The following is a 14887-nucleotide window of genomic DNA, read 5'->3' as shown; positions in this document are numbered from 1 at the left end:
AGGGAGGGAGGGAAGAACTATACTTCTCGCTGGTCTCCGAGAATCTCAGGGGCTGATCTCAACCAATACCTTTCTCCATAAAGTTATGCTCTGCAACCTCTTCCCGTGGAGTCTCCTGAAGATTCTAGCACCCTTTCTTCAGAGTCTCATTGGATCTATGTTTGTGTGTCCATTTTTTTTTTCTCTTTCATCAAAAACTTCCTCTTCTTACTGAGACTCTCTGGGTGGTAGTGTCTCTGGTCCGCCACTTTGGAGCCCTCCCTTTCTGCCTTTCTTACTGTCATTTCCAGTTAAGAGAGTTTCTCTGGTAGTCCGTTTTATTGCTTTTTATATTTAGTGAATGTATTATATATGTTTGCATTGTGATAACCATATTGCTTAGAAAAACTTATTGATATAAAATGTTATTTTAAGGAAATGAGAATTTAGATCACAAATAAAGCACTAGAAACAAAGAGAAATGCAAAACATCCTCTACAGTTTAACTCCATTGCCCCCACATTTTGTCTTTATGTTGTCTCAACTTATATAGTTTTATATTTTCTATCTCTCAACAGGTTTCTGTAGGCATTATTGTTTTTGATAGATTTATCTTCTGGGCTTCATACTAGAGTTATAAGTGGATTAGACACTGCAATTACAGTATTAAAGTATTTTGAGTTTGTCTGTGTACTTAATTTTATCTATGGGTTTTACACCTCCAAATGTTTTCTTTATGCACATTAGTAGGTTTTTTCTTTCAGGTTGAAGAACTCCCTTTAGCATTTCTTGTAATTCTTGAATTCTCTCAGCTTTTCTATTTGTCTAGGAAAAACTTTATTTCTTGTTCATATTTGAAGGATAGTTTTGCTGGATGCAGTATTTTGGGGATTATAAGTTTTAATTTTTCCCAAAACTTTGAAAATGTCATCCCACTTCCTCCTGGCCTATATTGTTAACATTGAGAAGTCCATTGCCAGCCAAGTTGGAGGTCTGTTATAGTCTCTTGCTCTTTTAGGATTCTTTTTGTCTTTCAACTTTGAGAGTTTTATTGTTATATACCTTATAGTAGTCTTACCTGGATCAGATCTTTTTGGTGTTTTCTGACCTCTTGTACAGTTCTCTGATAAATATTTCAATCTGATGAAGTTCTCTGAATTTTTTTCTGTGTCTGGGAGATTTCTGAGTTTCCTTAAAATGCTATTTTGAATTCTTGGTCAGAGAGATCTCATATCACTGTCTCCTTAGAGTCAGTCTGTGGTCACTTGCTTTGTCCATTTCAGGAGGAAAGGTTTCTTGTTTGCTAATGTTTCTTCTGGATTTATACCTATGTCTTTGCATTGAAGGATTATTTCATATCATCTCTCTGGCCTTTTTTTATTGGCTATGTTTGTTTATAATTTTTCAAACTATTGATTCCCCCCCCCCCAGGTCGCTGCCAAAATTGGCATTAGATGGTGGCTTAAACCCAGGTTTCCCTCAGTTATAGTAAACACTGAGGATGCCACTTCTCCCCAATGGGTGTGGTCCAAAAAGGATATCTCAGCAGTATGGGAAGGCTGGCCAGGGATTTGTGCCCAGGGGACCTGTGGAATAAATGTCCTACAATGTGTCACTACTGAACAGCCACTCTGATTTATTGTCTCCTTTGGTCAAGTTACAGAGGAACATTTTCAGGGCTGGAGAGAGTAGTTCTGCCTTCCGCTTTATCTTGGCTGTGCTCAGGACTATTTGTTTTCGGGCATTCTCTATGCTTTGCATGGGTTGAGGCAGGGTCATGTCTCTTGTTAGGGAACGCGAGGTGGTTGGGAAGCTGATATTTCACTTTGATTTCACTTTTTCCAATGTAGAAACTGTGAGTTGGGGGGATTTTTTTCCCCATATGCTTGGTGCTGGGTATACTAGGGAAAGGGGCACCATGAATATGGAAGTGTGATCCAGATAGTAAAATATCTCTTCAGAGATTTTTCACTTCTCTGTGTCCCTGGAAACTGTTTCATCCTTATATTTCAGCTCTGTGATATTGCCGGTGATGATGTGCGTGTTGTATCTTTCTTTTTGGCGTTCTGTGGAAAGGGTGGGGGGAGAAAAGCCAGCTTGCCTCTATACTGCCATGTGGAACCAGAAATTAATCTCTTGCTTTTTATTTATTTATATTTAATTGAATTTTTTTTTCTTAGAAAACAGATGATGGAGAAGGTAACATATTTTTCAAATCTTTATTAAAGATACAATTTTATGTGCTTTAAAGACCTATCTAAGTCAATCTTTAAAATTCAATGAAGTAAGTTTAAGTATCTCAATTTTGCCAATGAAAAGTGTAGCAAATTCGATGAGTTAAGTAACTTGCTAAGATCATAAATCAACCATATCTGTCTGATTCTGTGACCTCGGTCAGCATGAAGTATTACTATTGTTCTCAAAGTAGAGCATTAGTCTGTTCCCAGAAGATGCTTAATACCATTGAACAAATATACAGACTGAGATCCTGGCCATCAATAAAATGTTACCAAGAAATCATACTTTCAGTTACTCACACAATCAATGAAATTTGGACAATTCTAAACTGTGCATGCCCATTTGTCTCTTTTTCTTTACATAGTTTTTTTTTTTTTTCATTTTATTCACCTAGTTAACTGTTATTCTTGAAAGTCACTTTGCCAATCTTACTGAAACATGATGGAATGATGCTTTATGCCATGATATATAAAACTGAAAAACACAGAAGTCTGAAATTATACCTGAAATAGGAACATCTTATGAAAAAATGACTTGTCAGGTTGGGTACTGAAGGATGAATAGAAGTTTGTCTAGGAGAGCAGCTAGGGAAGGGCAACCCCAGAGGATAATACAATTTATAAAGGCAGAGAATTTTTGTAAATGAATCTATTTTAAGTGTTTTCTAATGCCTTCTCCAAAATATGCACAGGGTTAATCATTTCTGCCTTTGTTTTACTAGTCTACATTGTACATATTTTCATTAAATGTTTATTAGATATTATTATAATCATTTCTATATTTGCCTCCCATGATTAAGCTTCATAAAAATAAGATGTACAAATCTTTGTAACTCCAGTGCTTAGCATAGTAAGTACTCAATAAATATTGGCTTATCAAAACACCAATTAATGAATGAATAAAAAATGTGAAGTATCCTTAAAGAATGGCAAGAAGGAGAGAGATGAGGTATTTCTGGGTGAATTTTTGCCTTTGAGAAAACCATAGAGGTAGGTTGGGTCTGATTATTAATTCTACAGATGCTATACTAAATAACTAAGTCATTTTAATTCAACCTAATAAGCAACAGTTATTGAAAATCCTAAAGAAACAGAGTAGTATTATGTGGTTTATATTTTAGAAAGATACTTTAGGAAGGGAATGAATTATGACCATAACGTTTTTATGACCTCAGCCCATTCCCTCAGCCCACTCCAGAGGTCACCTACAGAGAGTGTCTAAGTGCTAAGGGAACCGCTGTCCTCTGTCTGAGGGAATCTCTGGCCAAGGGTGTCTGTTTGCCTACATTTATGAAACAGGCCAGAAGCATCGCATGATTAATGTTCCTCAGAACATCCACCAATCAATGTGGGCAGGATTTGGTACAAAAACACCCCAGTGGGACAACTTTGATGTTGTTAGGCATTATCTTTCCAAGGATCCTCAGTGGGCTTGAGCCTCAGTTCTCCACAGTGGTGAGCCACAGATACTTGCTTAATTGGCTGCCCTTTCCTGTCTCTTTCCCATCACTTCCTGGGATCAGCCTCCAAATAAATTGCTCATACCCAAACCTTTGTCTCAGTGTCTGCTATGGGGCAAATCCAAACTAAATAAAATTTTCTTTTGTCTCTTTTTGTAGTAGAAGGAAATTTTGAGGAGAAGCAGGTGATGGTATTTTTGTGCTGTATGTATCTATATTGATAGGTATAATTAACTCACCAAAACACTTCAATTATTATTGTTATTATTTTTTTGAGACAGAGTCTCACTTTGTTGCCCAGGCTAGAGTGAGTGCTGTGGCGTCAGCCTAGCTCACAGCAACCTCACACTCCTGGGCTCAAGCGATCCTCCTGCCTCAGCCTCCCGAGTAGCTGGGACTACAGGCATGCGCCACCGTGCCTGGCTAATTTTTTTTTCTATATATACTAGTTGGCCAATTAATTTCTTTCAATTTATAGTAGAGATGGGGTCTTGCTCTTGCTCAGGCTGGTTTCTAACTCCTGACCTCGAGCAATCCGCCCGCCTTAGCCTCCCAGAGCGCTAGGATTACAGGCATGAGCCACCGCGCCTGGCCTCAATTATTTTTTTTACAAAGAGTTCTTACATTATATAAATTCATAGTTATTAATGAATAAAAACAACAGCAGGAAATGAATATTTATATTTTGATACAGTGGGATACCACATTTTTGGCAATATGCAATATATAATTATGTTAATTTATGAAGTAAGACACAGAAACATAAACACTGCAATTTTTATGTACATTGCATAAACACTGTAGGAGCTAAAAACAACTTGGGATCATAGAAGCAGAGAGTGTAATTATGATTATTAAAGGCTGGGAAAGGTAAGAGAGACTGAAGGATTAGAGAGATTGGTCAACAGATACAAAATTACAGCTAGATAGGAAGAATGAGTTCTGGTGTTCTATAGCATTGTAGGGTAAATGGGGTTAACAATAATTTAATGTATATTTTCACAAAGCTAGAAGAGAGAATTTTGAATATTCTCAACATAAAGAAATGATTAATCTTTGAGGTGATGGATATGCTAATTATCCTGATGTGATTATTATATATTATGTACATATACATCAGTCTGTATCCCATAAACATATACAATTATTATAAGACACTAAAAATAAAAGAAAAAATAAATCAAAAAAGTAATATTTTAGTTAGAAAAGCGAAATTTGGTAGAATTACATTAGTAAAATTTCAAAGCTTTGCAATATGGTATTTAGGGACACTAACATATGAGGTAAAACTGAAAGAAAAACAATGGAATAACAAATACAAAATTCAGGAGAATGACGACTTCTAGGGAAAGTGGAGGGAATGGGGTCAGGCCACGATCCTGGGAACTCACAAGGCACTGGCATTATTCTTTTTCTTAAACTGGGTAATGGGACACACGTCTTCAATATATCATGGTTCTTTATACTTTACACATTTCTAATTAAGATTATTTTCTAAATGTTTAATATTTAAGAAAAAATGTTTTTTATAAAAGACATCCAAAGGAAAAATGAAAAATAACTTTCTGATGGTGTCATTAGTGTAGGATATTACTGAAACAAGAATTAAAATAATTTATATTTAGATAATAAAATATAAAATATAGAATGATAAATAGTAAAAGTATATTTTTCTCACTAATTCAGCATTCCAATAATTACAGATATTGTTAATAAACACACAGGGGGGTTCAATGTTGCCTTGCACACAGAAAGCCAATTACTGAGACAGTGAAGATTGTTATGGAGGAAAGGATTTATTTCAGTGGACACATCAACTGGGAGGGGGAGGTTATGAACCACCTTTAATCTGCCTCCCTGACCAATATGGTCAGGGGTTTTTTCTCGAGCAAAATGAATAATGTATGAGAGGTGTGAGCATCATTGCTTGTTTGGGGCGAAGTGCAAGGCAAACAAGTGCAGTGAGAAATCATGCCAGTGCATATGTCCCATGATCAAAGAGTGGCAGATAGGTCACTCCTATTAGTATTTTAATAATCTGGGGGTTAATATTGGTTGTTCTTGCAGCCTTGTGCTTGGGCTCAGTGGGTCCTTGGGCACGGTCTGTGGTAGAGTATCGCTTATCTTGTCTCTTTCAGACAAATAAGTGGTGTGAGGCTTTGTAGGAGGTTCCACCATTCCTGGGAAAGAAGAATGAGAAAGAATGTATCAGGACTACAGAAAGTTATAAAGTTCTGGTCAGCAAATCTTCCTGAGAGTTCTCTATTTTCTACCTATTTTGAGACTGTAGTTGCTAAGCTACCAGGGTGGAGATAAATCTTACTGTCGAGGTGTCTTACAGTTGTCAGCCCCAGACATAATGTGAACATTGAAAACTCATTTGAAACATGAGGGAACTAAAAGTATTACTGAGAAAACATTTTCTGCCTTATGGAGCTGGTTACAATTTTCCCCCCTTTTCTTTGTTCATTCCTCAATCTTGGGGAATCAGGGTGTTGGTCAATCTGGCTGTTTTCTGCTTAATTAGGATGTAGTTGGGACATGAGGATTGAAAGTTTTGAGCCTGTTGTTGAAAGTGCTCACGAGTCAAAAATGAATGATTGAAAGTCTCTAGTGCCATTACTTGAGTATTTTTGCTTGTTTTGAAACAACACTTTAATGCACATTTAATTAATATATCTGTAATCAGATAAATAAAGAAAATTAGTAGTAGGAAAGAAAGGCTAAATATTAAGATCTTTGAAGGAATAGAGTGAATATTCTGAAGAATCCAAGAGAACAGTTCTGAGAACCAATCTCCTTATTCTAGATCATCTTTGTTAATCCATTGTAACCATGAAGCTTGTTTCTACTTATGTGGAGGTATTTATATCAGTGCAACATGAAGAATTAGCTACAGCACAAACACCCCTTTGTTATGCTAATATATTGTGAAGAGCAATGTGATTATCAAGAACTACTTGAGCTAAAGAGTTTAAAGATTTTTGTTGAGTAGCTATTTCTAATGCAGTTTTATTAGCAATCATTTTTACGTTATAGATAGGTTACAAAGCACATGTTGGGGAGCTGTCACTCCCCACCAGGGCAACAGAATATACTCAAAGAAGGAGTCATCTCTATCTGAGATTCCCCCCTGGGAGGTAATGTCTTGGGGCTCTCCAGATGGAACCTCTATCTGAAATTCCCCTACTTACCTGTGAAAACAACTTTGGGGAGTTGGGCCAATAAGGAACTTCAGATCTGCTATGGATTGAAAGGGGAGTTGTGAGAAGTCCTAGTAAACAAGTATCTCCCACTGACCAGCAGTTTAAGCAGTCATAAGCACAAAGAGTTCCTTTCTTATCTCTACAGACAAAAATATACCCAAGGGATACACAAACAGTACCTGTTCTTGTTTGAAGGTTTATACAACCATTTTAAGGTAATATCAGGGTTAAATTTTTAGGCCAGGGATGTATGTAAGGGATTCTGTTCCTCTGGGACCTAACAGGCTACTAGTTTTCCAAAGTCTTGAGAATACAGCTTTTGCTGATGTACTATGGTACAGATAAGGGCCTCATGATCCTTGTCTGAGGGGTTAAAACATGTCTTAATAACATAATCTAAAGAGAGTGGTGCCAACAGACTGTTGAGTTTTTACAATCAGTGGTCAATCTAGAGAGACTGATGGCCCAGTAGAAAGGACACTTATGATAGTATAGGACTCTACTGTCACTTTGTACATAATGTCTGATAAGGGGCTGGGTAAGAAAGAAACATGGGACTTGTGAGTAGAGAGTTATTAGTCATATTCTGCAGGTAATCCAAGAGACAAGCTTCTGTGAATTCCAAGTGCAGGAGGGTATATTAGTGAGATTGCATACAGGGACAAGTATAGGGTCAGAATGGTATTACACTGAATAAGGTTTTGGATGACAAACCCAGCAGCCAGACAGGCTAGCAGAGGAGGCAATAGCTTGGGAAATTATAACTAAAGAATTGTCTTGCCAGGCAAGCAAAAATTCCCAAGGGACAATACAATGCATAGGGCATATAATTTCATGCTCCTTACCTCATTTGTGGGGGAGTAATTTTAGGTCCTCTAAGGGCTCACAAGTCCATTGCTTCTCCAGTCCCTCAGAAGGTGAGGAATCTATGGCTTAACTCTTGTGAGTTTAACTGTTGAGTGAGTTTTCAGGAGCATCTCAAATAGGCTGATCCACTGTGGCTGTAGTTGATCTTCAGGATGCTGGTTTCTCAGGTTTTCAGTAACACCTTGTCTCCTGACATTATGGAATAAAAGGGAATGTCTGTTGGAAACTGGAACCTGTTGGAAGCAAACGCAGAAATAGTAGTTAGTGTAGTGCCAAACTGTGCTATATAAGAATGAGACAGCCTCCGGGGATAGAAAATCAATGGGTGAGCGCTGGTTGGAACCTCTTAGGAATAGTCTCCCACATAAAATTTCAAAGAGGCTAAGTGCCAGCTTACTTCTTGGAACCACCTGAATTCTCAACAGGGTAAGGCATAACACTTTGTCCCAAGTTAAACTGGTCTCTTGAAAAATTCTGGAGAGAGTCCTTTTTAAGGTCCTACTTATCCGTTCAGTTTTTGCCAAACATTGGGTTCTCCATGATGAATACAGTTTCCAATTTATTTCTAAAATTCTTGATCTTTCTTGGGTGATTTTGGCAACAAAGCAGGCTCCATTATCACTTTGGAAAGTTGATGGAAGTCTAAACCTAGGAATAATGTCCTTTAAAAGGGCCTTATTGACTTCTGAGGTCCATTCAGTCTTGGCGGGTTAAGCTTTAACACATCCTGTTCGCTGGAAATCACAGAATATCCAGCTTTGTGTTGTCTGTGTTCCATGAAGCTATTCCCATCTGTGCACACTCCTCATCCAGGTCTGACAAGGGCTTATCAGTGAAATCCTGGTGGCTAGAATATACTTGGTTAAGGATTGGAATGTAACAGTGAGCTGGGAAGTGAGAGCCCACAGGCAGCAAGGTGGTAGGATTCTAGGTGGACATCGTCCTTAAAGTTACATTAGGACTATCTAACAGAGTGCTTGATACTTGCCCAACCAGCCAGTTAGCAACCAATAGTCCCCTTCTGTTCTAGTAGGGGTAACACATAATATGCAGTACAAACAGTTACTGGCTGTCCAAGCGTAAACTTTTCAACTTCTCAAATATTACAAGTAGCGGCAATTGCTCTGAAACCAGTGGGCTACTTTTTTTTTTTTTTTTTTTTTACCACAGGTCACTTATGAGCTCCCAAAGTTTAGGTTAATACTTGTAGTCCAACCCCTTGTCTTACTTGGATGAACAAATTTAAAGGCTTATATACAAATGTGGAAGCCCCAGTGCAGGGGCAGTCATCAGTTTTTCTTTAATAATATTTTAAAAAGCCTTGGACATTCTCCTGTCCAAGTAAGAGGCTCCTTTTCCTCTTCTTTTAAGGCTTCATATAGAAGTTTGCCTATTACGCCAAACCTAGGAATTCAAATCTGACAAAAATCCTGCCGTACCCAGGAATCCTTGCAGTAGCTTGTGAGTGGTGGGGACGGCTACATGGTTTACAGCCTCCCTCTGGTCTGGGAGGAGGTTTCGAATCCCTGGAGACAATTCAAATCCTAAGTACTTGAAAATGGGCAGTGAGATTTGGGCCTTTTTCTGGGATGTTTTATATCTTTTGTCAGCCAAGAAATTCAATACAGTTACAGCATGTTGTCTTAATTCAGCTTCAGTCTCCCTGAAATCAAAATGTCATCTATATACTGCATAATTGCTCCCTTTTCTGAAATTATTTTTCTTAAATCTCTAGCTAGAATTTCTCCAGTTAGAGAATTTTTAAATCCCTGAGGGAGGACATTCCAACAGTAATGACATTTGATTTTAGTCCTTAAATCCTCTCATTCAAAAGCCAAGAGTTCTTGAGACCTAGAAACAATGGGAATGCAAAAGAAAGCATCTTTTAAGTCTATCACTGAAAACCGAGCAAAATTTCCAGATGGAGTGGTGAGAAGAGTATAAGGATTAGGTACCACAGAATGAATGTTTTCTACTATTTGGTTTGTTTTCCTCAGATCCTGAATAAACCGATATTCCTGAGTTCCAGGTTTTTGAACTAGCGAAATAGGAGTGTTATAAGGAGAGTAACAAGGCTAGATAAGTCCATATTTTAAAAAGCCACAACTAGGAGTTCAAGACCCTTCCTAGCTTGAAGCTTTAATGGATACTGTTTGTGCTGAGGAGGAGAAATTCCTGGTTTTATGTTGATATAAGCAGGGTCCACATGTGTCCTTACAGGTTGTCTGGTAGCCGAGACCTCAGGGTTGACTTGATTGAAGACTTCAGTGGGCAGCTTTTGAGGGACAAACAGGGAGGTGAGCAGAGCTGGTTGTAAGCCACAGGCATGTGCTGGGGGAACTGCAATATGCACTTGTTTATTTTGAAAGGTCATTTAAGAGTGTAATTTAGAGAGAAGGTCTCCACCCAGCAGTGGAAGAGGGCACTCAGGCATATACAGAAAGCGTGTGTGAAGAACGACTTCCTGGTAGCACAATCCAGTGGCTGGATAAAATATTTTGGGAGGGTTGTCTAGATACCTTTGATCATCAGCATGGTAAGCTTAGCCAGTTTAAGGTTTAAAACTGAGTAGGCTGTACCAGGTATCAATCAGGAAATCAATCAGTTATTTTTTTCCCACTTTTATGGTTGCCCTGAGCTCCTGGTGGGAGATATTAATCACTGGCTGTAATTCCCACAGATTCTGGGGAGCACTGGGGACCCATCATTCCGTATCTTCTGCATTTAGCCCCATCAATTTTACAGTAGGTTCCCTGTTCCTCTTTTGCTGTTCTATAGTCTGTTCATGGTTTATAAATCCCTTATAGGCCATATCAACCAAATGAGAGATGGGCAAAGTGAAAGCCCCCTCTAACTTCTGTGACTCTTCTTGGATGTCAGGCATATTCCAGCCAACAAAAGTCATGTTAGTCAACTTTGAATTATCAGGACTTTCTGGATCTATATCAGTATATTTCTGATACACCTTCATAATTTTTTCTAGGCAAGCTGATGGATTTTCATCTGTTTCCTGAACCTTGTTCAGGATTTTAGTTTTAGGGACCCCTTTCCTAAGCCCAACCAGAATGCAGTCTCAAAAATGTTGACTGTTACCTTCTTCTCCATTGTTTGGGTTCCAGATAAGGTCATGTGTTGGGACGGCTAAATCAGCTCTAGTTCTCACATGGCTATTTAGGTCTCCTGCATGTAATCAGTTGGCTTCTACTTGAGTCTTTGCCAGGACAATGCAATGCTCCTCAGGGGTTCACAGTATGTCAAGCAGGCTCTGGACAGCTGCCCATGTGGAGTGATGTTTGGGGAAAATAGATTCAAACAGATCAGTTATAGGCTTTGGATTATCCCTGTACACAGGGTTATTGTGTTTCCAATTATACAAATCAAACATGGTAAATGGGTTATAAACCAACATTAATCCAGCTGGTTGTCCACTCTCATTTACTCTTCCTATAGGGACCTGTCTCAAAGGAAACTGCCCTGCTGGGAAGAAAGAAAGACCCCAAGAAAATTGTGTGCCCTGCCAGGTGTGTGAAGGAGAGACCACGCCCCCATGTTTCCCATGACTATTCTCAGAGAAGGAAGGACATGAAGGATAGATGACTGTAGGACCCAGCGAAGTGTGGGGTAAGGAAGAAAGGGAGCCAGAGCCATAAGTGGGGCACAGGAGGGTTAGGAGAGGGATCTCCAGAAGAAATCAGAGCTGCAGCCAGAGCCACCACTGTGGCCAAAGCTGCAGCTGGTGCATCAGCCACAGCTTGAGCCTGAGCCAGCACAGCACAGTTGGATCCACTGCTATAGCTGCCCAAAGGTCTACTTCAACATGGACATTTCCTTCTGATGGCAAGACAGGGTTCCTAGATCTGACTGCTGTTCCCCAATCTTCTTGAAGGCTTCTGTCCTCTGTATTGGAATCTCACATTTAATTGCATCTGCTTCTTTTGATATAGAAGCATAAAAGATTATACATAGGGATTTCATCCCATTTCCCAACATGGTGACAAAACAAATCTAATTAGAGAATCATATTGTAGTTCAATGAGCCATTAAAGGGCCATATTTTCCCAGACTCACAAGAGTATTGGGGCCAGGCAGTATTGCACAAATATACCATTTTTTTCTTTATAGGCTCATAGCCATATTCAGACCAGTTTGTAAAAGATGGTTAAATCGAATTGTTTTTGACAAAGTTGGGACTTGTTCACATGGCCAAACTTCAGTTGCCCCAAGAGGCAATGTCATGAAAACTATGGACTAAAATTTTAGGTAAAGCAGCTTTTGTGGCAATTGGAGTTTTTTTTTTTTAAAGGCCTCTTTAACCTCTTTTTTTCCTTCAGTTTCAAATAAGTAACTGGCTGTTCCCAGCTGGCCTTGAATTTGTGATAACATAGTTCAGTGAGCTCCATCTCAACATCCATAACTTAGAAATCACCACTTCAGCAGGGAAAAGATAGACAGTTTAACAAGCTTTGCATCTTAACTCTACAGTGCCAGATTAACCGTTTGAGCTCAGAAATTTTCTTGATGTAATTTGCCCATCAGTTTAAACATGTGCACAAGAATAGAACATAATATGGGAAGACCAGCTGGAGTCCTAGAGAATCTGGCATCTCTTTAAACTTTCTCATAGACAGTACATTTATATGTCACATACTAATACAGATAAACACTCAATACAAAGAGAAATTTAAAAGGTTTCAAACACAAGCCCAGGAAAAACACATCAGACAAAACAAATACAGTACTTTCAAACCAATGTTTATATAGGGAGACTGGGGAGAAGTTTTCAAGAATCTTATCTCAAATTGTTACCACAAACAACCTGGTCTAGGTCCAAATGGCACGAAAGTCCAAGCGGCAGGACAGAGGATTCCCAGTGTACCTTTACATTTACAGACGGAATTCTTATTTCCCATGCCACACACCAGAGGGACTGCAGTTCCAACAAATAAGCTTAAGGAGTGCCCAATACAAATAGTCACAGGTCCGACCCTGCCAGATGGTTGAGGCCTCTAACCCGGACAGGACTCCAGAGGAATTCCCCAAGCAGAGAGAGGAGTTTTAGGTCCTACTCTCCCAAAAGGCTGAGGCCCACACCCAAATGGGAATTCCAGAGAACCTTCCCAGAGGGTGAGATGAGTTTCTCTGATGTGCAGTACCTTCAAAGAACTCTCACCTATCCAGAGGCAAATGCCCAAAATCTAAAAGTGAAAGGTCCATTGTCCCTGACAATCAGGGATGTATTTGGGGCTAACAACAGGGAAATTAGTGGGAGAAATCAAAACCAACCTCTGGCAGAAACTCAGCCAGGCAGCTGCTAGGGAGGCTTTAAAGTCTCTCCCCTCTCCTTGGCCACCAATCAACGAGCAAAGGTCCCCGATGAGTCCCCAAATGGTTAATGAACCCACAGGAGGGGGGTTCGATGTTGCCTGCCACACAGAAAGCCAATTAGTGAGATAGCAAGGACTGTTAAGGAAGAAAGGATTTATTTCAGTGGACATGTCAACTGGGAGGGGGTTATGAACTGCCTCAAATGAACCTCCGCAACCAACATGTTTTTCCTAAGGGTGAAATGAATAACGCAGGAGGGGTGTGAGCATCATTGCATGTTTAGGGTGGAGTGCAGGGCATGCAAGTGCAGTGAGAAATTATGTTAGTACATATGTCCCATAATAAAAAAATGGCAGATAAGCCCCGCCCCCCCAGTGGAGATTTCAGTATCATAAAAAGCTAGGGCTTAATATTGGTGATTCTTTCAGTCATTGCACAGGCTCAGTGGGTCTTTGAGCATGGTCTATGGTGGAGTATTACTTACCTTTTCTTCTCCAGATGAATAGGCAGTGTCAGGCTTTGTAGAAGGTTCCACTATTCCTGGTAAAGAAACTCAAAAGAGAATGTATCTCTGCCTATTTCCTGCCTATTTTGAGACTGTGGCTGCTAAGCTACCAGGGCTGAGATAAATCTTACTGTCAGGGTTACTAACGGCTGCCAGCCCCAGCCACAATGTGTACATTGAAAACTCATTTGAAATAGGAGGAAACTAAAAATATTATTGAGAAATCATTTTCTACCGTATGGAGCCAGTTACACTTATTATTTCCCCTCTTAATCTATGTGAACTAACAAAAAATATAATAATGATTATAAGAATGCTATTTTCTCAGCTTGGATAATTATTTTTGTAAAGGTACAGCCAATATTCTTAACCAAAAAAGAAAAATTGCAAATTGAGTGATTGAAAACATTATTTCTGACTGGTTACTTATTCATTTAAATCAATTTGATATAGAACAAATCATCAAGGACCCTGGAGAGCAGGGAATAAACAAAACAGGTTAGACCCCTGTGGACAGGCCTTATGAAACCCCCTTCACAACCCTCTCAATGCCATGTCACTGGCCATCACCTTAGTTTGAGTTTAGCATGCATATCACAGGTTCCCACGTTGGATGCCCTCATCATAGCTTTGCTCTCCGGAGGCACTGTAGGGAAAGCAAAACATATAAGTGAAATCCAGAATAGGCATCAGTTTTGTAACACACTCAGAAAGGAGCTAAAATAAATGGTAACTAGAGAATATAGGGGTGTCTTGCAGAAATTTTGGAGGGGTACAGAGAAGACTTAAAAGAAATCAGAATCCACCAAGGGTTGGGTTTTGGATATCAAATTCTTTTAGTAAACAAAGAATCCAAGAACACACAACAATGACAGCTTGGACCTAGTGCTTTTCCTGGTTGTATGAAGCAAGACAAAGCCAAGTCCAGCTTTTCTGACATATTATCACAGCACAGTCACTAATCCATGGGTTCCCCCACCTAAATTCTCTTCTGATGCACACGCTGCCTGTTCACAGCAAGGGCCTGTTTCCAGGTCTAAGCCCAATGGGCAGGGTTTAGAAGTGACACAGCACACGTACCTCTGCTTTGCCTGTGAGAGACCTGCCTCAGGAGCTGGCCAGAAGTCCTTCTCTTTTACAGCAGTTTATGGTATGGAGGTAACAGAATTCCATTGGAAGCCATGGAGTTGCACTTCTCCCACTTTTTCAACAACTCTGAGAACAATAAGCTGAGGGTTTATCCAATGTAGGCATTTGAAGACACAATAATGCACCCAAGAGGAAGAAGTACCACTGTGGGGTGGGGAG

The 14887-nt window shown here is 39.4% G+C and overlaps 1 protein-coding gene across 1 annotated transcript in view; it reads right to left on the bottom strand.

The window, feature by feature from the left end:
* Window positions 1-4390: 4390 nt before the first annotated feature.
* Window positions 4391-14887, bottom strand: part of LOC105863941 (rho GTPase-activating protein 20-like) — a 65541-nt gene continuing 55044 nt past the window's right edge. The window contains exons 19-24 of the mRNA XM_076001423.1: window positions 14660-14794; window positions 13559-14225; window positions 13033-13172; window positions 10843-11022; window positions 7728-7982; window positions 4391-5856 (exon numbers count right to left, since the gene is read on the bottom strand). The gene's annotated coding sequence lies outside the window, so the exon portion shown is untranslated. The remainder of the gene's footprint in view (window positions 5857-7727; window positions 7983-10842; window positions 11023-13032; window positions 13173-13558; window positions 14226-14659; window positions 14795-14887) is intronic.

The sequence above is a fragment of the Microcebus murinus genome, chromosome 4, assembly GCF_040939455.1.
Source record: "Microcebus murinus isolate Inina chromosome 4, M.murinus_Inina_mat1.0, whole genome shotgun sequence".
In the NCBI taxonomy this organism is placed as follows: Eukaryota; Metazoa; Chordata; class Mammalia; order Primates; family Cheirogaleidae; genus Microcebus; species Microcebus murinus.
This window is presented reverse-complemented; position numbering and strand designations above follow the sequence as displayed.